A 23,342-nucleotide genomic window follows, 5' to 3' on the forward strand; every position below is an offset into this window, starting at 1 on the left:
GCAGTGAAAAGTGACGCATCACTGTTTTCACGCAGTGATGCGTCACTTTTCATAAATGAGGCCCCTAGACTTTACCAACCTTTAGGTAGACCTGGAAACCACATTTGTCCTTGACATTCAGAGATTGACCTGCCAAGCATTTTTGTGACTGATCACTCTAAGGCCCAGATTAGTAAACATTTTGCACTGGTTTCAAAAAAATGTTTTTTATTTTAATTAAGGTAACACAAAGCAGTGCACATCTCTGTATCAAGGTGTTGTTCTATTGATAGTACATGGACAATCCTATGCATCCCTCTCTACTAACAAGAGCTTCTGCAACAATATTATTCTATCGCAATATTTTTTTTTAAATATGTCTGTAATTTGATATTTAAAACTTGATATTTTGTCTAAATGCTGAACTTTGGTGGGTTAGTGTCCATAAAATGCAGACGAGGGAGGCAGTTTATCATCAATGGGGTCCTGTGCATTTTGAAGAGTAGACTTTTTAAAGGGCTATTAGGTAGTGTAGATTGATGCACAGAGTTTGCGATGCTTAGTAGCAGATTGAAGTGGAGCATAGTGTTTAAGCACTATGCATCTACCATTCCCTCACTTACTTGTGGCTTCTTATACAACACATGTAAGGGGGGGGAAGATGAATGGTAGGGACAGAGAAGGAATACCCCCCTTGTGATGCAGGGGGCGCACCCTTCATGTTGAAGTGCTTTGAGAGTCTGTCCATGTTCAGTGTGCATGCTTCATTATATTGTCTGCATCACCAAGTCAACAGGCAATAGTGATGGTTATTTTTGAATACTTAACCCCAATATCACAATTCAGTTCGCAACACAAGGTAGAGTTCTGCGGAAGCCCCAATCTGAGATGTTACAACCAAGTTCAAATAATGATTCGGAAGAATGCTTGAAGATTATGTGATTTCATAATGGTCACCACAAGGCTCACCTTTTTTTAGTGGATGCATAGTGCTGAAACAAGTGCCACATGCAGTGCTAACGTGGTCCTTCATGGAGAGGGTTTGGTCAAGCTTGATACCCAGGTTCTTTACAACCTGTTTTGGAAGTGGGTCAGATCCAAATTTCATGGCCCACCAGTCCGCCGACCAGAGTTCCTGTTCTTTGCCACATAGAACTATCTTGGTTTTCTCGCTATTCTATTGTATGCAGATTTTGGGCCTCCAGTCAGCATCTTCTCTCATACAGCTAGCAAACCGAGTTTTACCTATTTTCAGATCTTGCCCACAGGAGATGGGAAATTAGATGTCGTCAGTGTATGATATAGACTCAAAATCACAGGATATTATGATTTGCTCCAGAGGTGCTACATAGACATGAAATAAAGGCAGGTTCAGGAAGGAACTCTGTGGAACTCCTTCTTCTGCTACTACAGATTATATGATTTAAAGGAGCCTAGGAAGATGGTTTGGGTTTGTTTATTAAGGAAGTCCATGAGCCAGTGTAGTGCCCTGCCATATATCACCGAGTCATGCAGTCTGAGAAATTAGATCAAGTGAGATACTGTATCAAAGGATGTAGATAGATTTAGTAATACCAGCATGACTGAGTTCCTGCATCTAATGACAGCCTGATGGTATTGGTGACTGACACTAGAGAGGTGTCTCTGCTGTGCATTGCTCTAAAATTGTGAGGGGTCAGGGATCTTATGGTGCTCCAAGGATGCAGCCAGTTGTTTATTTCTATAGCTTTCAAATGATTTTCCTAGTAGAGAAAGCAGGAGAAATCGGACAGTAGTTTGTGAGAATTTCTGGGTTGGCAGAAGGTTTCTTTTAAATAGGAGGGACTTGGGCTGACTTCCATTCTGCCAGGAGTTTGGTGGTCACTAGCGATTGGGTATAGAGTGGCATTACTGATGACCGAATGGATTGAGCTATGTAGGACGTAAACCTGTGTGGAAATAGGACCACCAGTGAGCCCCTTTTTACACAAACTAGCATCTCTGGAACATGCTCCAGAGAGCCTAGCTCAAATTGTTACAGGACATTAGTTACATTTAGGAGAGGTTGGCTATTATTGACAATGTCCTCCTGCTGATCTTGATCGACTTTAAAGTTGCAATAGATGGTACTATCTTTTCTTGATAACAACTAGCCGAAGAGTCACATTATGCTTGTCAGGCTGAACCAGTGCAATTTCAAGCTCGAGGCTTTACAAAATTATTTAGGTCTTTGAAGAGTTTTTTGGGTGGAGTTTCCTGCATGTTGATTTTTTTTGTATTAAATAAAGCTTACACGCTACTTTGATCTTTTTGTGATAGCAGCTATGCATCGTTCAGTAAGCCTCTTTGTCCAGAGCATATTTGGTGGACTGCCCCTTACATTCTAAATGTTTACATTTGGATTTATCTAGGCATATGTCATCAGAGTAACAAGGTGCTTGGCCTCTACTGGAGGAGGATGGTATCTTTTCAAGTGGTGTAATCTGATTGAAGGCACACAAGAGAGCATCATGGTATGCTGCTAAATTAAAGTCGACCAGGAGTAAAAAGTTGGTGCACAAGAAATGTAGTTCTGCTGATGAGTATCGCAATAGTGTGGAGCTTACCATGATGATAAATGGCAGATCAGATGCCAGGGTTTCTGCTGACTGGCGACGGCCAGGCATGGACAGATACAGATGGGCTTGCACTTGGTGCACCAGCAGCACGTCTTTCAAGGATTTTTGTAGGCAGGAGTAGAGTAACCAAAGAGCACTAGTATGAGTGTGGCTTTTGAACTGAGAACTATAGAACAAAATAACACAAACGCTTAACATCGGGTCTTTATTTGATATATTGTGTAGGGAAGGGCACTTTTTTGATACCCCCACTTTTTACTCCAATGCTGATGGTTATGACTCTGACTCTGATAGTGCACTGCAGCATGTGCCCTCTCCCTAAAACCGTTATGTGCAAGTCGACAATCCAATTGACAAGGATCTTACCCCCTTATAAGTCCCTAGTATATAGTACCAGTGGTACCTAGGGCATGGGTGGTTAAGGGGTCCTCAGGGCTTTCAGCGTTGATTGTGCAACCCTGAGTGACACAAATAAACTACTGATAGCAGGCCTGCCATTGCAGATACAGGAGCAGTGCAAACTGCTCTAACTCAACATTGCCCTTATCACTTGTGCACCATCTTTAAAATATGCCAGTCACCTCTTAGTAAGGCCTACTAAAGTGCAGGAGGCAGGGTGCATTATATTAAGGGCGTGGTGATGTAAGATGTAAGTAGAAGCTTACATGACTCTATAGATCCCTTAATCATTAAAGGACACTATAAGTGAAAGGGGGTCTCTAGGGTTACATGGGATGTCAGCTCCATTATGGTGCCTTCTCATCCCTGACACTAATCTGGGGCCAGGAGCGATGTGGAATGCACCTAGGTAGCTACTTAAGAGGTTGCCCACCTGTTTGCCCCTGCTTTCATTAACTTTGGCTGACAACCCTCACTTGCTGCTATCAAGATAAGATTCTGACCTCCTGCCAGGCAGTGTGAAAACTCCCAGATGTCAGGAACAAAGGCCTGGACAGGAAGGAGGTAACACCTCCTCCATACTACATTGGCTAGTGTAGGGGCACATCAAGGCGGTGAGCTTTGAAGGCTACACTGCCTCTGATATGCATCTTGTCTGCCTTCCCACACATTTGCTACCCGCTTCCCTAGGTACATTTGTACCTGGTCAGGCGGGAACATTAAATAATCAGGAGGTGTAAACTCCCAGAAGGCTAGCCATACCTAGAGGGTGGCCTACCTGGTCTGTGCAGCTGAGGAAGACTTCTGACATTTAAAAAAAATGGTAGAAATAGTGGGTTCTGAATGGTAGATAGAAATGTTTACAGTAAAAGTCAGAACCATGATTAAAGCCCCAAGGTAATGGTTTAAGAAACCTTCCTCAAATCTCATTAAACTGCAACATATGGTAATTCAGATTATCTATCATCTCTCTATAGGATGCATTTTGCTGAGTCTCCTAGAAAACTGCAATAACTCCATAGGACATCTATCTATTTTAACAACTACAAATGATGTTGAGAATGACTGCAAAGATGGGATAAAAGAGACAGGACATTGAAGGTATAATGCAGTAGCACCCTTTTAGCACATTAACTTTAACTTTTGGTTTTAATGATGTCCCAGATTTTGGCAAAATAGTGTGCCTGAGAAGGACATTCTCACAAAATGTAAACTAGGTCACACCTGATTATATTACAACACCAACATACGCAACTGAGACATAGTTCTGCTTCTGTAATCTATGCCATTGTTAGGCAATCTCAGTCATGATTCTTGAGGATTGACTACCAATCCCCATATTGAGGTTTCCCACCAATGTTTGAAATCCATGATATTTGGATGGCAAACGGGGGGGGGTCAATTAGTGTTGAATAAAGACCCAGTACAGCTCACCTGAACACATTAATATCTGACTGTAGTAGAGGATGGGCAAGCATTGTGGTTTGGTTGGGGGTAGCACCTAGCATTTGTTTAAGACAGAGAGACAGTTGAAGATAACGCCAATACAGAGATCTGGGAAGATCATATTCTTGCCACGGTCTGACAAATGGTTTAAAAATTCCATCAGATAAAAATGCTCTTGTAGTTAGAAAGCCTTTGCCTATCTATTGTTTCCAGCTTAATTCCTTGTCTCCTGATTAAAATGATTGTATTCTGCCAAATACCTCTGTACCTTAACTACCATATCAAGCTTTCATGTACTTTGACCCAAGCGCATGGATATGAGTGCATATTGTAACAGGAATGTTCCCTGCAACGGTTTATATTTATGTCACTTGCCCTGTGCACCCAACTTGTGAGTATCTGGTATCCTAGTTTTTAATCTGTGAGTTCAAAGATGGAACTGGTCTGTGAAGATGAAGTTGCTTTTCCAGACAGTGAATGTTTAATACTGATATTTCTGAGATTGAAGTGAGGGATCACAGAAACTGAAATTGAGAAAACAGGAACTAGGCTTCCCTTAGAAAATTGACTATGTTCTCTATGACAGAGATGTTTGCTGAACATTCGTTCTAAGATTGCTATTTGGTAGATGGTAGAAATGAAAAGTGAGATTGCGGTTTCCAATTTGAAGATGTGGATGTTTTTCTAGAGGGGGAGTAGACTTTTGTTCCATTCCTGATCACGTTTATGTATAGCTGTTGAGAGTCAGGTGCAGACTGCTCACACCTCATGCCATCAATATCGAACACAAGCTGGACATGTCCACCCAGGTCAGTGCAGTCACCATGGCCTTCTTTCACATCATGAAGATGCTAAAAAGGATCTTCAAGTGGCTACCGAAAAGCACCAATAAAAGTCACCAAAGTGTTCATCACAAGCGGACTGGACTAAGGGAACACCCTATACTCTGGAATCACCAATCAATTCACAAAAATATTATAAAACAGTCCAAAACTCTGCAGCCAACTGGTACTCAACCTCCCACATTTGAGTCATGGCATAATGCACCTGATGGAACTCCACTAGCTCCTGATACGTAATCCACACATACAAAGCACTACACAACACAGAGCCATGCTACCTGAACAGCTGCGCGCAGTTCCACAAACATGCCAGGTGCCTCCACTCTGCCATACTCTCACTAGCAGGCTTCTCACGCATATGCAAAAGCATGTCAGGAGGTCAAGGCTTCCCATGCCTCGCTCATATTGTGTGCAAAGACCTCTCAAATCACATCGAAGCCTCCTCAGCTCTTCCTCAAGAAACTGAAGACCTGACTATGAGAAATTCCCATTGAAGCTAGACGCACTCATCTGACTGACTGACTGAATTATTTATTAAGCGCACTATTGCGAGGCATCTTGGCGCTGTGTGAGGATAAGGATGACCATTTCCAGTCTAGGATTTAGTAAATAGCCAAGTTTTTAAGGCCTTTCTAAACAAGATCTTATTAGTTTCCAGTCGTATCTCGGTGGGCAGAGAATTCCAGAGCTTTGTCGCCTGAAATGAAAACGCCTTGCCACCCCATCGGGCTCTCTTTATCCTTGGCAAGCAGATCAGTCCCAGGCTACCAGATCTTAATGTGCGAGATGGTACATAGCGAGGAAAAAGAGATTTCATATCCTCTGCACCTCCTCCATTTACAGCTTTGTATAGCAGGCATACGGCCTTGAACTGCACCCTTCATCGAACAGGAAGACAGTGTAGCTGCCTTATGCCATTGGATGTCGGGTAATGTTTCGGGAGATCCAACAGCACTCTTACAGCAGTGACTGGAGTTTGGAGAGTTGTCTTTTCCCACATACATTGCATTGCAATAGTCAATACGTGGTAAAACCAAGGCTCCAACTACTGTCTTCCTTAATGAGAAAGGTATAAATGGCAGTATTTTTCGAAGGACCTTAAGCGTGAAGAAACAGGCTGAGGTGACCTGATTGACTTGTGAGGTAAGTGTTAAATCTTTGTCAATCACAAAACCTAAGTTCTTAACTTTCTGTGCCGGGACGGGACAGATGCCAGTTTCTGGGGGCCACCATAACTGGTTCCAAATAGAAGATTTTTGGCCAAATTCTATCACCTCTGTTTTCTCAGTGTTGAGCTTTAGAAAATTCTTATTCATCCAGCTCTTAACACTTATAAGGCAGTTTTGGAAGCGCTCAGCTGTGACTTCAACATTCTGAGTAAGTGACACTACTAACTGAGTGTCATATGCATATGACACCAGTTGCAGGCCTTGATCTTTTATCAGTGTTGCTAATGGGGTCACATACAGATTAAATAAAGTGGGGGATAATGCCGATCCCTGGGGGACTCCACACAGGAGGAAAAATTCTCCCGATTGAATTCCATCCCAGTAGATTTGTTGTACTCTTGACTCCAAAAAGGACCCAAGTAAGGATAGGGCAGTATCTCTAATACCAACAGCTTTGAGCCTTTCCAGTAGGACCCCATGGTTAACGGTGTCAAAAGCTGCCGTTAAATCATGTAGTATTAGGACAGCTCTGCCTCCTTCATCCATGCTTGTCCTATAAAACATGCTTAGCATAACCTAGGTTAACATAACATAACATAATATACCCTTTAGTTGCAGCCCTTCAAATCCCAGTTAGAACTTTTGAGGATGCAAATAAGGCATGGTCCAGCCAAAATTCAATCAAATTTAAACAGATAGTGGTTGGACACACTAAAAGGATGAATGATGCTGAAGAAAGCCTCTGCATTAGTGTTTTTGGGAGATTAGGAAATAATCAACAAGAAAGTGTACCATGGACATATAAAGTGCAGTTTCTCCCCCTCAAGTTTCACATTTATTAGGCATGGATCAGTCTGTGGTTACTAAAAACGTCCCCTTATGTTTATCTTTCTTTAAAGTGTCTAGAATCAGACCACACCAATGGTTTAACTTCAAACCCCACCTACCAATACACTTGTCTGCCAAACAAATGTAAGGTGCTGGAGAAAGTCTTTTGAATTTCAGACCTGTGCATAAACAGAATCAACCTTGATAGTTGCATTTATCTCAAAATTTGCATAAATAAAATGCACCATTGTGTTGCACCATGTTTGTAGTATTATCACTGATACTGGGTTTTTGAGCAGTATCTCAAAATCTCCTTTTATATGGTTTGATGAAGAATTCTGGTCAGGACTGCTTTACTGGGCCCTAAACACAAAAAATCACCTTAACCTGCCAAACAAGTCTCAGTTTTTCACATTCTCCCAGGCATAAGTGCATTTCCTGTACTAGGGCTATTAGTGTTTGGCAGCTAGAAAAGTAAGGGACCTCTGTTATTTATATAGTGTGCAAGGCCATTTGCATTTAAGGAAAAAAAAGGACAAATGTTTAGTGACCTCAGTGGAGTGAATCAGATTCATACCACAAGCACAACTTAGCTGTATCACGGATCTGTAATATCAGAGGTTGTGAGCTATCCATCATCGCAATAGTTGCTGGTTGCAGCATTTTGTACCTCGAGAATTTCAAGTTATTCAGAGTACCATAGGTAAAGCATACCATGTGAACAAGTGTCTCAACACTGCACTAGAAAAAAAGTCATCCATATAGAGACAATCTACACTAACCAACATACTACACTGAATAGCCAACAGATTTCTCAAAGAAGCTTTAAAAAAAAGAATGAAAATGAGTGTAAATGTTTAATAGCGAGGTGAAGGTTATGACTGTGGAAATATCGCCATTGATTTAATTTAAAAAGAGAATTGTGATTTTTCAATCACTCATTAGTTTGAAGCCTGTGAGGTGCAGTAATTGTTTTTTTTGCAGGTAATTTAGTGAACATTATATTTATGTAGCAAGCAGACCTGTCACATGATTGTGGGAGGAAACTAAGCAGCCTAGTTCTATATAATTACAGGAGCTCTGTATTTACACATTCACCTTCAGATTGAGCCGAGTACTGCAGCCACAGGATAAACAATACCTCTCATCATGAAGCTATTTCTTGTCCTTGTTTTTCTGGCGCTAAGCTGCAGCCTTGGTGAGTTTACATTTTGTTACCATCTAAACATACGTTTGATTAAAGGGTACAGTTTTCATAAGATAGTCAAGGAAGTTTCCATTCGTTTGTAGGTCTTGAAAGTACCAGAGTGATGAACGTACAAAAACAGAAACTTGGGATTTTTTATGAAGTTCTGACTGTGTGTATTTTCTTTTCACTTAAATGTCACTTACAACAAACATCGTAGTGAAATTAAGCACTAACATTAGCTTGAACAACAACAGCCAAACCCTCCACATTAAAGCACAGTCTTAGAACACTATGGCAATCTACTGAAATATATCCTAAACATATTACCCCGCCATATGGTCTGTCTGATAGGGCAATATTTCTCCACAAAGCTCTGAATGAAAGAGACACAAACCCATACACAATAAAATGAAAGGTAAGGAAGCCAACTTGCCACGTTATTATTATTATTATTATTATGGAATTTTGTAAAGCGCATGGTTACGCACCCCGGCGTGTCCCCGCGCTGAGAGGAGAGAAGAGGCGAGTCAAGCAAGAGTTCATATCAGTGCTGTGCGGAACAAGTGAGTTTTTAGTGCTTTACGAAATCTGGTCTCTGAGGATTCAAGGCGCAGCTCCATCGGGAGTAGGTTCCATTTTTTTGCAGCCAGAAATCTGAAAGATCTCCATCCCATTCTAGCTTTTCGAACATTGGGGATGGCGACCAGCCCAGTGCCCGAGGATCTGAGCGACCGCTCAGGTCTGTAGGGAGTAATAAGATTACAGAGAGGAGTGGGCGCCTTACACATAATGATGCGATGGCACAAGCACAGTGCCTTGAAGATAATCCGCTCCCTGACGGGCAGCCAGTGGAGGGACTTTAAGGCAGCTTTAGATGACGTTCTTCTAGGAAGCCTCAATACCAATCGGGCAGTTGCGTTCTGAAGAACCTGGAGACGGTTAAGGCATTTTGTTGTCACGCCCAGATACAGAAGATTTGAATAATCGAGTCTGGATGTGACTAAGGCATGAACAAGGGTCTGCCTAGCACTAACTGGAAGTAAGTCAAGAGTCTTTCTAAGACTTTTAAGCATGCCAAAGCAGATCCCGACCACCCGATTAATCTGGGCCGTGAAAGAAAGTTTGATGTCAAACACTACTCCCAGATTTTTTGCCTGCTGACAAGGTATAGGGGTGAGTCCTAGGCAGTCCGGCCACCATGCCGATGACCATACATTCGGTGCACCTCCCACCACGAGCACTTCAGTTTTTGACCCATTCAACTTCAGACAGTTGTTAGACATCCAGGATGCAAGCTCCTGCATGCAGGCACTGAAGCTGGATGCTGCAGCGTCAGGAGCTCGTGACAGCGAGATGACCAGCTGTGTGTCATCGGCGTACGACACTAGTTGGAGGTCGTGGCTTTCCACAATGGTGGCAACAGGGGAGACATAAAGGTTAAACAGGGTGGGGCTCAGGGCCGAGCCCTGAGGAACCCCTTGGTTAAGAGAGAACATACGGGAGTAATGTTCTCCCTGTCTAACCTGAAAGCTCCTGTCAGTAAGAAAAGATTGAATCCACCTAAGTGCTGAACCAGTGACACCTCCTTTGTTAAGACACTGTAGCAAGGTGAAATGTGCTACAGTGTCGAAGGCCGAGCTAAGATCAAGTAATATAAGGGCCATAGTGTGCCCCTCATCAGCCCCTTTCCTAATGGTCTCAGTGGCCAAGAGTAGTGCAGACTCAGTAGAGTGTTGGGCCCGAAAACCAAACTGAGTAGTATGAAGCAGGTTGGCTTTCTCCACATAAGCCATAAGTTGGAGATTGGCCACCTTTTCTGCCACTTTAGCCATATAGGGTAGGAGTGAGATGGGTCGGAGATTATCCAGCCTGTCCCACCTAAGGTTGGGTTTCTTTTGGATCGGAAGTACCACAGCCTGTTTCCAGCTTTGAGGTACACTGCCGGAACTAAAAGAGAGGTCCAAAACCTCTCTGATGTAGGGTTCAAGGGTCTCAATACTCTCTGCCAAAAGCTTAGGAGATGCAGGGTCACGTGGGGATCCTGACGTGATCGAACGACATAACCGCTGAAGCTCTTTAGAGGAAGGAACCAGAAAGTTAGTCAAGATGTTAGTTCCTACATCGACTAATTTACTCTCCTTGAAAGCTGTTCTCTTTGTTTTTCCTCCCGAGAAAGTGGAATAGATGGTGGCCACTTTATCCGAAAAGAAGGCAGCGATGCGATTGCAGGAGTCTTCCGAGACCAATGACGGGTCAGCCGAAGAACCGCAAACGGCAATCTCTTTATAGATTTTAAAAAGCTCTTTAGTGGAGTTGTTGGCTTCAACAATTCTACCGGAGAAATACTTGGTTTTGGCACGCCTAATTTGGGTGTGATATTCTCTACGTTTAGCGATATATTTTTGTTTTGCTTGATCCAGATAAGCCAGTCTCCACTGTCTTTCCAGTTGTTTACAATCTGCTTTCACCAGGCGTAGTTCTTTAGTATACCATGGGGCGGATTTCTGACGTCTGCAATGCGGATTTTTATAGCATAGCGGGGCAATATCGTCAAGAGCCTTGTTTATACGAGCTTCTAATTTCTCTGATGCGGATGTTGCATCCTCACCTCCTGGTTTGCCGTCTCTGGTGAGAGCAATGTCAAACTTGGATTTAGAGAAAGCAGTCCATTTGCGACTCATGTATTTAGACTTGGTACTCCTATAGTTGTGGCTAGGAGGGATGCTTAAAGTAAAGGGAACCAGAAAGTGGTCGGACCAAGAAACTGGAACGGGGGCCTGAATTTCAATATTTTCCCAATTGATAAAGATAGGATCCAGTAAGTGTCCTTTTTGATGGGTAGGGGCTATGGATTTATTATCTAATTGGAGAGATTGTAGTTGCTGACTGAGATCAGTTGCTCCTTGAGCACGTTGAACTACATTCTATATATACACACTAATCTAAATGCTGTATAAGTGACACTAATCCACCACACTTCAGAGTATACCAGGCAACTAACCCACAGCAAAGCACAGCATCCAACATAATGCACAGTGTTCCAGGGACACTGCCTGCCACCCTTTAAAGTATATTGGGGATTTTAATACACTGGAGTGAGCAATGGGGGTGATAGGTAACCACATTGCTGGCTCGGATCAATAATCCTTCACATTTAAATGTACAATGGATACACTAAATAGCATGCTGCGGACAGTAAACTAGAATATAGCCCCCATATGCCTATGTCATATCTTTTGACTATAACCTAGGATTAACAACTAAACACAGAGCCCCCAACAGACGCTAACCATGAAGCATACAAGAAACACAGAGGCCTTCTGATGCAGGATACCCATGAGAGAGCAAGCCACCACAATGTGTGATATTTTGTGGATGCAAACGAATTGGACTAATCTTTAGGGAAGCCAGCACATAAAAAACACGTCTTTTACCGGAATCTCACACACCATGCTTTGTAGGGGCACTAACATGCCTAAGTGAGCTACATCCTTGTGAGGTCAACAAACCATAATGACCTTCAGCCAGAGTGCACAAACCGATCATAATACAATTCACCCGTGCCACACTTTCAGATTAACAATTTGAAAACAGCTCAGAATACTATGGTATACCCTACATGAATACAGCTAAGCACTGCACTGCATCTTACGAACAGTGACCTAGCACATGTTATTGAACCTTAGGTACATCAACCCAAAGCAATCCAGTGCATATTAGTGACAATAATCTTCATACTCATATTCTATCATTGTAAATGGCTTTCATAGTGTAAATTACATATGGGATACAGGGTTGTTAAATAATTGTTAACTGAAGGGGTTCAATAGACAGGTTTTAAAGGATAGGCAACATGATGGATGCTTGTGAAACCCCCAGGGTACAATAATTTTGTCAGAGAAGGATATGCAAATTTCAAAACAATGGTTTTGGGATGGGTTCAATAGGAATAATATAAATGATGTGATGCCCAACTGGTTGTAGATGGCAGCATAAGGTGCTGGTACACGTTTCTGTGCACCCTTCATGCATTGGCAATGGATGAATCCTGGTAAGTGAGTAAAATGAAGCAAAGTTATACGTGTAGTCACAGACTTGTGTGTCACCAGTTTCTTCCCACTCTCATTAAAGGAAAGAGTATGAAAAAAACACATACTTCAATAATGGGCAAGCGGTACAGTATTATAATTTCCACGTAATATTTCACAACAGAATCAAGACTGCAATCCCTGTTAATATGAGTTCCCAATCAAAGCGGGGCACCCGTCAAAAAGTAGATGACTGCTGACCAATGCTGAAACAAATGGGACCGGAGAGGTATAGTTAGAGATAAACCCAAGAAAATCTAATAAAACAAGGCCAAAGATCTGACAGCGTTCCCGTATGGGGGAGTATGCTGACAGCACACTAATCGTATTTAAATCAAGTCTAGAGCAGCTTCTATCTATTGCTTACCGTATATATATGTAGTTTGTTTCCTGGTGAGTACGTGGGGCACCTACACAATCTGCTCGAGAAACCGTGCTAAGTAACCAGAAATTACCAACATAGAGAAGGACTAAGTGCCCGTTCGGCAGTACGTGAAGCCCCAGAAACGACAGTACAAATTTGTTGGCCATCTTAAAGTATACAATTGTAATATTGCGAGAGACTGTGGGACAGTCTACGTCTCTCGCAACAGCAGGGGAGGTGATGTAGTTAATCACCCCCCTCAAAGTGCGACAAGAAAGGTGGGCTCGACGGATGTCGAGAACACGTGAGGTGATAAATAAAAGGCCCAGCGCACTGGGCGTGGTTTAGTTCGAGGCTGACCACTATCGCAATATACGTGTGTCATTGTGCTTTCCTTATACACCAGGCCCTGCCACCACGCAACACTACACTGGCGATGAGGTGGTGTCAGCAAGCCGCTGTCCTACCTCCGACCCACCGTGCTGTTCCCCGCTGCCTCCGCGCACCCGCCTGCTGCTGTGTGGCTCCCGCCGGTGTGCCTCGCTCAGCGCGAGCGTCTGCCTGTGTCCCCGCCTGTGGCAGCGACCTCACAGGCACCCCACCGGAACGCCGGTGCTCGCCTGGAGCACGTAGCGTGGGAGAGCGCCGGAACGCGCATGCCTGTCTACCGCCGTGAGGAAGCACAACGGTGCGGTAAGCGCTCGCTGCCTCTCTACTGCCCCCTCTGGCCGCTCAGCATTACCACACCAGTTCCAATCGTGGAGCAACGGTGTTGGAGCGGCCCTGGGAGACACGTGCAGCAGGTGTTAGTGAGGAGCCCTCTGCTGCCTTCTTCTGCCTACAAGTCTACAATAGTGGCACAAAAGGGACACCGCCAGACAAGTCAGGGGTACCTGCCCTGCGGGGAAAGCCTGCATACGCGCTTCACCCCACAGTGCTCTGCTGCCTCACGTCAGTGCTGCCTCTCTCCACACTGGCCCAGGAACTGGTGAAGGCCATTGCTACGTGACCCCTGGCTGTGGAAGGGTCCTAGCTGGCCATAGTGCGCACGCCCCATCCGGGCCCTAGCCGCCACCTCCTACCTTCACGATGCCAGTCAACGCGCCACCGCGCCACCACGTGGCCCCCCGCCACTGTCCTTACCAGCTCGTAACGCTCCGGTGCCCCGCCACTGCAGTTGAGTAGCCCTCCTGCATACCATTGACTGTCTGTGGCTGTGCCAACATGACCACCGACCCGCCTCTGGAACCCTTCACCGTTACTGGCCCGCCGCCTTCCCAGGCCGCACGATGGAAAGAGTGGGTGGAGCGGCTGGAGACGTTCTTTGAAGCTGTAGAGATACAAGCCCCACGACAACGGTCCATGTTCCTCCACCTTGGCGGTGCGGACATTCACAAAATTGCGAAGACCGTTCACGAAGCTGGGCCCCCGAAGACCTATGCCACGTTGCGCGACGCCATCACTGCACATTTTGAGCCATATGCCAACCCAGACTATGAACGGTTCCTCCTCCGCCAGGCGAAGCAGCTCCTAGAGGAGTCCGTTGACGTATTCTATGCCCGCCTCAAAGACCTGGCGAGCATGTTCACCCTACCCGATGAAGACGATGAGGTGCGCGCACAATTCATTCAGGGGTGCGCTTCTTCAAAACTGCGCGAGCGCGTTCTCGAAGAACACAACATAGCGATGAAGGACATATTGACCCTAGGGCGCTCCAAAGAACTGTCCAAGGCCAGGGCAGCCCATATGGAGCTCAAGGCTACGGTAGCCATCAAAGAAGAACCTGTCTGCGCTATCCGTTCCAACTCACGAGGCCCGCGGCAAAGACCTAGGAAACCCTCGGCCCAAGGATCCGGACAGAATCCCAATGTCCGCCTCGGTGGATGGTGTGGAGGCCCGCTCCCGCACAATGGGGCTTCTCCAGCTCGAGGGAAAAAGTGCAGCACATGAGGAAAAGTCAATCACTTCTCAAAAGTCTGTCGCTCAAGGTCTTTGTGACAGTTGCAAGGCCCAACACGTCAAGTACGTGCGCTCGAGCCTATCCCTGGTGACTCCTCGAGTGGCGACATGGATGAAGCTGAAGCCGCAACTGTGTATGTGGTGCACATGCTACACGCTCTCTCCGCATCCCCGCAAGCAGCACCCATGTGCACCGTCAACGTGCAGGGCCACCCTGTGGCGACACTCATCGACACGGGAGCAATGATCAACCTCATGGCCGTCAGCCCCTACAGATTACTACCCAATCCACCTGCGCTCCGCAGCACCAACATCCAAGTGTACGCCTTTGGGACTCACACCCCACTCCGAATGTGCGGAGTGTTCCAAGCTGAGCTCTCTCACAACAACGTTCGTCAGTCAGCCAAGATCTATGTCTCCCGAGAGGGGTCAGGCTTTTTACTCGGTTGTCGCACTGCACAAGAACTACACCTCATACACTTTGCCTTCACAGTACGAGCACACGATCTAGACCGCCCAATATCGGAATTCGCACCTCTCTTTGATGGGATCGGATGCCTTAAGGGCCCAGCAGTCCGCCTGCACATCGACAAGCCCGTTGCCCTCAGGCACAGGAGGATTGCCTTCCACCTCCGCCCAAAGGTAGAGACGGAACTCCGCCTGCTGGAAGCAGCCGGAATAATTGAACGGGTAAGAGGCCCCACCCCGTGGGTGTCCCCCATCGTATTCGCGAATAAACCGAAGCAGCCAGACGCTGTCCGCATATGCATCGACATGCGGATCCCGAACCTCGCCATCAAACGGGAACGCCACCTGACACCCACGGTCGATGAAATCATAGACGAACTCGCAGGGTCAAAGTGGTTCTCGAAAATGGACCTCCGATCTGGGTATCATCAAGTCCCTCTCCACCCGGATTCTCGCCCGATTATGACCTTCTCCACCCACGCAGGCCTCTGGCGCTACAAACGCCTTAACTTCGGAATCTCCAGCGCAGCCGAAGTGTTCCAAATCATCATCAAGACCGTCCTGCAAGGGCTGGAGGGATTTTCAATGTGAGCGATGATATCTTGGTCCACGCCCCCTCTCCAGGGGAACACATCCTCCTCCTCAACGCAGTGTTCACACGCCTCAGGGACTGCGGAATAACCCTCCACAGGGAAAAGTGCAAATTCTTACGCCGAGACATCAGCTTCTTCGGATACCATTTCTCAGACAGAGGCATCGGGCCCGATCCCACCAAAGTGAAGGATGTCAAGGAGGCACCAGCCCCTACGTCTGTAACAGGAGTCCGCAGCTTCTTGGGCATGGTCACATATTGCGGCCGGTTCATCAAGAACCTATCGGATCTGACAGGTCCACTGCGAGAGCTCACGTAGACCACCGCCCACTGGACCTGGGGCCCAGCACAAGAACAGGCGTTCCAGCAGACGAAGGCTGTCCTCTCCGTGGATACTACCCTTGTTTATTTTGACCCGCGCCATGACTCCCAGCTGGTGGTAGACACCAGCCCTACCGGTCTCGGTGCCGTCCTGGCGCAACGCCAAGGCTATGGAGAGTGGGCACCAGTTGCCTATGCAAGCAGGACACTCATGCCTACCGAGCAGCGTTACTCTCAAATCGAAAGAGAGGCCATAGCCATTCTCTGGGGGTGCCGCAATTTCCACATCTACTTGTACGGCCATCCGTTCACGGTCATTACCGACCACAAACCACTGGTTCCACTTTTCCAAGGCTCCTCGTCTCGCCCTCCTCCACGGATCGAGAAGTGGATACTGCAGCTACAAGAGTTCCAGCTGAAAGTGGAATATAGACCGGGCACCCTGAACCCGGCCGACTTCCAGTCACGGCATGCCCGGCCAGCCACCCCTCCAGAAGCTGCAGAGGCGGCCGCCACAGAGGACTACATGCGGATAATAGTCGAGTGGTCCCGACCCCTCCCGATGTCGCTGCAAGAAGTCATAGCTGCCACTCGCGACGACAACTGCATCCAAATAGCGATACAAGCAGTCTCCTCAGGGGACTGGCGGCCTCTACAAAATCCTTTGCCCCTGCGAACAGCGGCAGCCCAAGCAACGTTGAAATCACTGCACCACATCCACCAGGAACTGTCGGTGTCAGCGGATGGCTGCCTCCTGCGTGGCCCGCGCCTTGTCCTACCAGCAAGCCTCACCAGGCAAGCAGCTCTTCTCGCCCATGGTGCACATCAAGGGATTGTCAAATCCAAGAACCGGCTTCGCAGTAAAGTGTGGTTTCCCGGCCTGGACCACCAAATAGAATCCCTAATACAGCACTGCCCCGTATGCCTCGCCACAAGCCTACCAAGCAGACCAGCACCGATAATCACCGAAGCGTCCCCAAGCAGCCCATGGGACAGAGCAAGTGCAGATTTCGGCAGCCTATCAGGGGGAAGACACATGCTTGTAATTGTCGATGACTTTTCCAGGTATCCGGAAGTGGAGTTCGTATCCTCATCGTCCGCTGCAGAAGTCATCCCCAAGTTGGAAAAAGTAATAGCCACGCATGGACATTTTGGAGAGCTCCGTACTGACAGTGGGCCACCATTCACCAGCACCGAAGTAGCCGAGTACCTAGCCTCCCACCGAATAAAGCACCGGAAAATAAAACCAAGGTGGCCCCAGGCCAATGGCGAAGTAGAGCGGTTGATGCGAATGTTGAATAAGACTATCCAGATTGCGCTAGCCGAAGGACTCAACCTAGAAAGAGCAGTGTATCAATTTCTCCGAGAGTACCGGCTCACCCCTCACTGCACCACTGGCATATCTCCAAGCCACTATCCCCCATCACTCCACATGGGTGGAAGCAGCCGGTCCCCCGAATCTGTCAGACCTCAAGCGACAAAAAACTAACAAAGCAGCATCCCGGAAGAGACATGCCAAAGAAAGCCCTATTGCCGTAGGCGACCAGGTGCTAGTGCAAGACCGACACCCAAATGGGAAATTCCGTACACCGTTCGAACTGTACCCATGGACTGTCGTTGCCATAAAAGGCACCATGATGACTGCACAGCGAGGATCAGAGACAGTCACCCGCAATGTATCCTTCTTCAAAAGAGTCCTGCCCGCTGAAGGAAGTATTGCCTCCGAGCCTCCAGAACAGGATGGGAGGCCCCGAGATGGACCCGCGACTCCTAGCAGTGGAATGACAGGATATGGGCGATCAGGCTCTATGGACCTTTCCACTAACCAACCATCCTCACCGCCACCAGACCAAGAGTCCGGTGGGGACCAAAGCCTAACTTCCACCTGCGATCCAGTCAACCAGTCTCCAGACTCGCAACTGCGGAACAGCCAAGGCAGGCATTACCTCCGGCCCTGCCCCAAGCCTTCCCAGAAGTATAAGGACTATGTGACCAGTGGCTAGTCGGCGATCGAAGGTCGGGTCGCAGCCAGGGTGAGCAGCTGCAACGAGCCTCCAAGTAAGACTGTTCCATTCTTGTTATAATTTGACCGGTATTTAACTGTCAGGACTGAAAGTTTATATTTATGTTTTTGAGATTGTGTTCATCCCATTTTTGTCTCCTGGCAAAGGAGGAATGTAATATTGCAAGAGACTGTGGGACAGTCCACGTCTCTCGCAACAGCAGGGGAGGTGATGTAGTTAATCACCCCCCTCAAAGTGCAACATGTAAGGTGGGCTCGACGGATGTTGAGACCACGTGAGGTGATAAATAAAAAGCCCAGTGCTATGGGCATGGTTTAGTTCGAGGCTGACCACTATCGCAATATACGTGTGTCATTGTGCTTTCCTTATACACCAGGCCCTGCCGCCACGCAACACTACAGCAATGTACCACAACCCGTGACAGAGATTGCAACTAACATCCTTTGTTTCTGCCATATTAAAACACAATTTTATGTTTTGATGCCGGCAAGTCAGACACATATATCTGGTTGCCCACTCTCAAGGAAAATAAGCTAATGATAGTCCATGCGTGCATAGTGGGCTATATCTAAGGGTGGGCGTAGTTCGCGAAGTAGCACTTCGCGAAGCTACGCAAAGTGAAGTTCGCACTACGCGAGCTACGCGTAGCACTTCGCGAACTGCGTAGTAACATGTTCGCACTGTGCAAGATGTTGTTTTCAATGATTGCACAGTGCGGACAAGCAACCGGCACTGTGCAATCATTGAAAATGGCATCTTGCACAGTGCGAGCTGTAGTTTTCTGCTGCTCGAGTAGATTTTTACTCGAGCGGCAGCTTTCTCAACGCGAACTGGTGGTTTCTCATCGCGAGCGGTCGCGAGCATACGCGACCCCTCGCAATGAGAAACCTGACCTCCTCGCGTTGGGAATCTCGCCGGGAGGTTTATTTTCCATGCTCGCGATCGCGAACAAGGAAAAAGTCTCGCCGGGATGTCATTTTGCTTGCTCGCGGTCGCCAACTTGACGTTGATGACCGCGAGCAAACAAAAAATGACCGCAGCACTACGCAACACTATGCTACGCGTGTTCGCACTGTGCTACGTGCAGTTCGCGTAGTGCGAAGTAGCGCGAACTTCGCGAGCGTAGCGTAGTGCTTCGCCCAGGCCTAGCTATATCGTGATTTCATAATCATATTGAAAACTGTACCACTTCAATATTTCTAAATATCAAAAAAAGGGGAATAGAAAGGTTTACCTCTCCCAATGAATAAGGAGGATAGGTAAATCCACCACTACTTGTTGGCAATAAACTAAGCCGATGTAGAAGTATAGCGGCCATATGTGAATAGTGTGGCAATGAAAATTAACACTGACCGAAAACATAATTGCCTACTAGAAAGCAGGTAAGCAATGGGGTCCCCATATGGAGGAAAGCATAAGAATTAACATAGTTAAAGTTATGTGGCAACATTGAGGGAAGGTCTATGAATTCAAATTTGAGTGCTCAAAAGACCTTACATCAGAGTGGAAGAAAGAAACCAATTATAAAAACAATTATAAACAGAGAGAAAACAGCATATCGTTTACATTATAACTCTCAGTACACTAGTCCACAGTGCCTACAAACACAGCCCTGTGGACGCAACTTGTAATGAACAAGTGTATCAACACCCCTCATAGTCAAAGGATGGTACAGATACTTGTGTTAAGTGCATGTAAGTGGGAAAGCCAAGGAGCCTGGAACAAATGTGGTAAATATTTAATCTCCATGTTCATTCTAGAAGAACTTCAAGAGGAAAGCATTTCAAACAACAATTCCCATACTGATTCAATGCTACTACTATGTAGTTAGGATCGGATATACATGAATAGACATTCAGAAGTAGATATTCAGCTGATAATCTAGGTGACCTTGAAGAGTGCCATAGATCGTCAGCACAAAAGACTACATAAATGATGTCGAGCTGCACTGCTCCTAGCGTGTAGTACTCATATCCTTCATTGGTCAGTCCCCCAAAAAGTAGTGTAATTCGTGTTCAATATTTAGACCCGTTTCAACACTTATGAGATGCATAATCCAGGTTGCCTCTCTCCTCCTCAGTGTCTATTCTCTGTTTCTACCTCTAATGTCCACCCTTAATGTCCCTCTATATGGTATCAAACCCCCCCAAAAAAAAGGTTTTGTGGCTATCTTGATTCAGACATTCAGCCATGTGCTTAGCTATAGGGTATCTGGTGTCAGCCTGTTTGACCGCACTCATATGTTCCCCAATGCAGTCTTTCAGGGCTCCATATGTATCGACGTTGATATTTGCAATCAATTGCGTAGACCACGTACTTGGTCTGGCAATTGATTTGGTGTTAATCTTGTAGTTTTGGCTGTTCAGGCCAGTAAACTCCCTCTTTTTGTCCATGGCCCATCTACAACTAGTACACAGTCCACATTTAAAGAAACCCTGTATACGCAATTATAACCAGTGTTCCCTGGTGCCCACCCTCAGGTAGCTGGGACTCAATAAGTTCCTTAGGCTTTTGCCTTTGCAAAATGTCACTTCTGGCCTAGAGGAGATAAAGGGTTCTAATGCTTTATCTGCACGGAGTAAGTGGCAATGTTTTTTCATGCTTCTAGTGAGTGTCATGCTGTGTGCATTGTAATCTGTAATAAGCCGGATCATGCTGGGGCCCTCTTTCTTAAAGGAGAGTGTGTTGTCTTCCTACCTGTGAGATCCTATTAAGGGCATTGTATGTTGTCCTGTGGTTGTAACCCCTATGTTTAAATCTGTCCCTCTTGTTCTGAGGCAAAGTTCAAAATCAAAATCTGTGCTGCAATTTTGTCTAGCTCACACAAACTCCTCATATGGGATGGTATTGATTTGGTGTCTCCGGTGTGCACTGGTAGCATGTTATTTACTTTTACATACCGTATCTTTCCTGTAAAGTCTGCTTTCTATTCTATTGTTGGATACAAAAGCTCTAAATCCAGGAAAATTATAGAACTCTTACTGTAGTGATAAGTATATCTAATATTTGCATTATTGTTATTCAGGTGTGTCAAAAATTCCGTCAATCTCTCTGTGGTGCCAGTCCAAATAAAGAGGCAATCGTCAATGTACCTGCCCCAGTACAAAATAGAATCACTACATTCACTGCCTATGGTGCCCCAACATCAAATTTTTCTCTATCCACCCCATGAATAAATTGGCGTAGGATATGGAAAATGTAAACCCCATGGCTACACCAGGGGTTTGTCTGTACAGTGCCTCCTTAAAAAAGGAAAACAGTGTTACCCAGAATCATCTTTGTCATTTCCAATAACATACCAGTATGTTCCCAGAGGGTGGCCAGTCGGGAATTGCGTGGGCGTTCTTGTGCTTGCAAGCCCAGATCATGTTGGATGCTCGTATAAAGAGCAGACACATCCATCGTGACCAGTGTCATGGTTTCATCCCAAGATATGTCTGCCAACGTGCTGAATAGGTGCTTGGTGTCTTTTATGTTTGATGGCAGGTTAGCTACCAGCGGTTGGAGGAATACATACACATACTCTGAAATTCTCTCTGTGAGGCCACCTATGCATAACACTATAGGTCTACCTGGTGGAACAGGGAGGTCTTTGTGTGCCTTCGGCGATGTATATACAATGGGTGGGATCAACTTTAAGTATATTTGTTGAAGTCCATACATTGTGGCAACCCTTAAGCTTGTTGTTGATGTGATCAGTTACTGACCAAATGGGATTCAAGGGGAGCTTCTCATAGCAGTCTGTATCATTAAGTTGTGAGAGGATCTCTACCTCATAGTCAGCCTGATCTATAAGCACCACATTGCCACTCTTGTCTGCCTCTCATATCATGATGCTGTTATCTATCATCAGTTCATGTAGTGCTTCCCTCTCTGCCTTAGTAAGGTTGTCTGACCATCTGTCGTGTGAGTGATGTGAGTACCCGTATTTGTCCAGGTCTGTCATCATAACTAGTTTATAAAAAATATCAATGTTGTTGCCTGCAAGCATAGGTGGAGTCCACCTTGATCTTGCCTTCAGTCCACTATTAATTTTTAGGTCTGTCTTTACATCGAGGTCACAAAGAAGTCTGTCCATGGTCACTGGGTCCCCCTCACATTCAGAGATTGACATTAGTAGTCTTGTTTCTAACACATACTGGATGGTCAAATTATCACAAGGAGAGTTATGTTGGGATGTAATCTGACTTTTATTGACAGTTTGAGAAGCCTAATAAACTTAAACAAATCAATTTTGGCCTTGCAAAAATCTCCTATATCCATAGGACAAAAGCTCAAACCGTTCTGCAGCAGGGATGTAGTAGCCTGGCTAATAGTCCTGTCTGTAAGGTTAATCACTGTTGATTGTCCTACTTTTTCTTGTTCCAGGATCGGGTTCTTATCCTGTCTTCCTTCCAACCCCCCTCTCTTACCCCGTCTGGTCTGCCTGGAATGGTAGTGTGCTGGTTTTGTTTTCAATTCCCCTTTTTTATCCTGAAAAAAGGGTTGTCAGACCATTCTCTAGCTCTAGCCCCTTCCTGTTAGCTCTTACTAGTCACTGCCGTACCCAGCGAGGTAGAGCTGGAACTAATGGATGTGGCTGTCTCTTTTCTCTTTGTCGGTGGTTTAGGGATTAGGTGGTCATATTTCTTGGCAAAGGTAAAAACCATGCCACTGCTATAGTCCTGCTTATCTCGCCTACGTTTTTTTGCCTTCCCCTGTTTCACCTCATTTTGGTGTCTCTGAATTACGCCTCCAGAGATTGCGTAATTCTTCTCAGTGGCTTCAGGGAGTTTAAGGTCCTCTGTTTCTAGGATGTCTATTTCTTGTAGTAGTTTACTAACCTTCATTTCTGAATTTTCAATCAGTATACCCATGAGTCTATTGGACTTGGTGATAAGTTCCCTCTCCCAAGTCTCTAATAGATCATCTTCTAAGTCGTGGTAAGTGGGGAAAATCTGGGACCGAAGCCCCTTGGGATTCTCCCCAGTTTGATGTATTGTCTCAAGGTGGTTCCATGCCACCATTTAGATAAATCGTTCTTTTTAAGACTCTCAAGTCTGATAAATGTACTTTTAAGACCTTCCTTTGTTGTAGG

Source organism: Triturus cristatus, chromosome 8 (assembly GCF_964204655.1).
Source record: "Triturus cristatus chromosome 8, aTriCri1.1, whole genome shotgun sequence".
Lineage (NCBI taxonomy): Eukaryota > Metazoa > Chordata > Amphibia > Caudata > Salamandridae > Triturus > Triturus cristatus.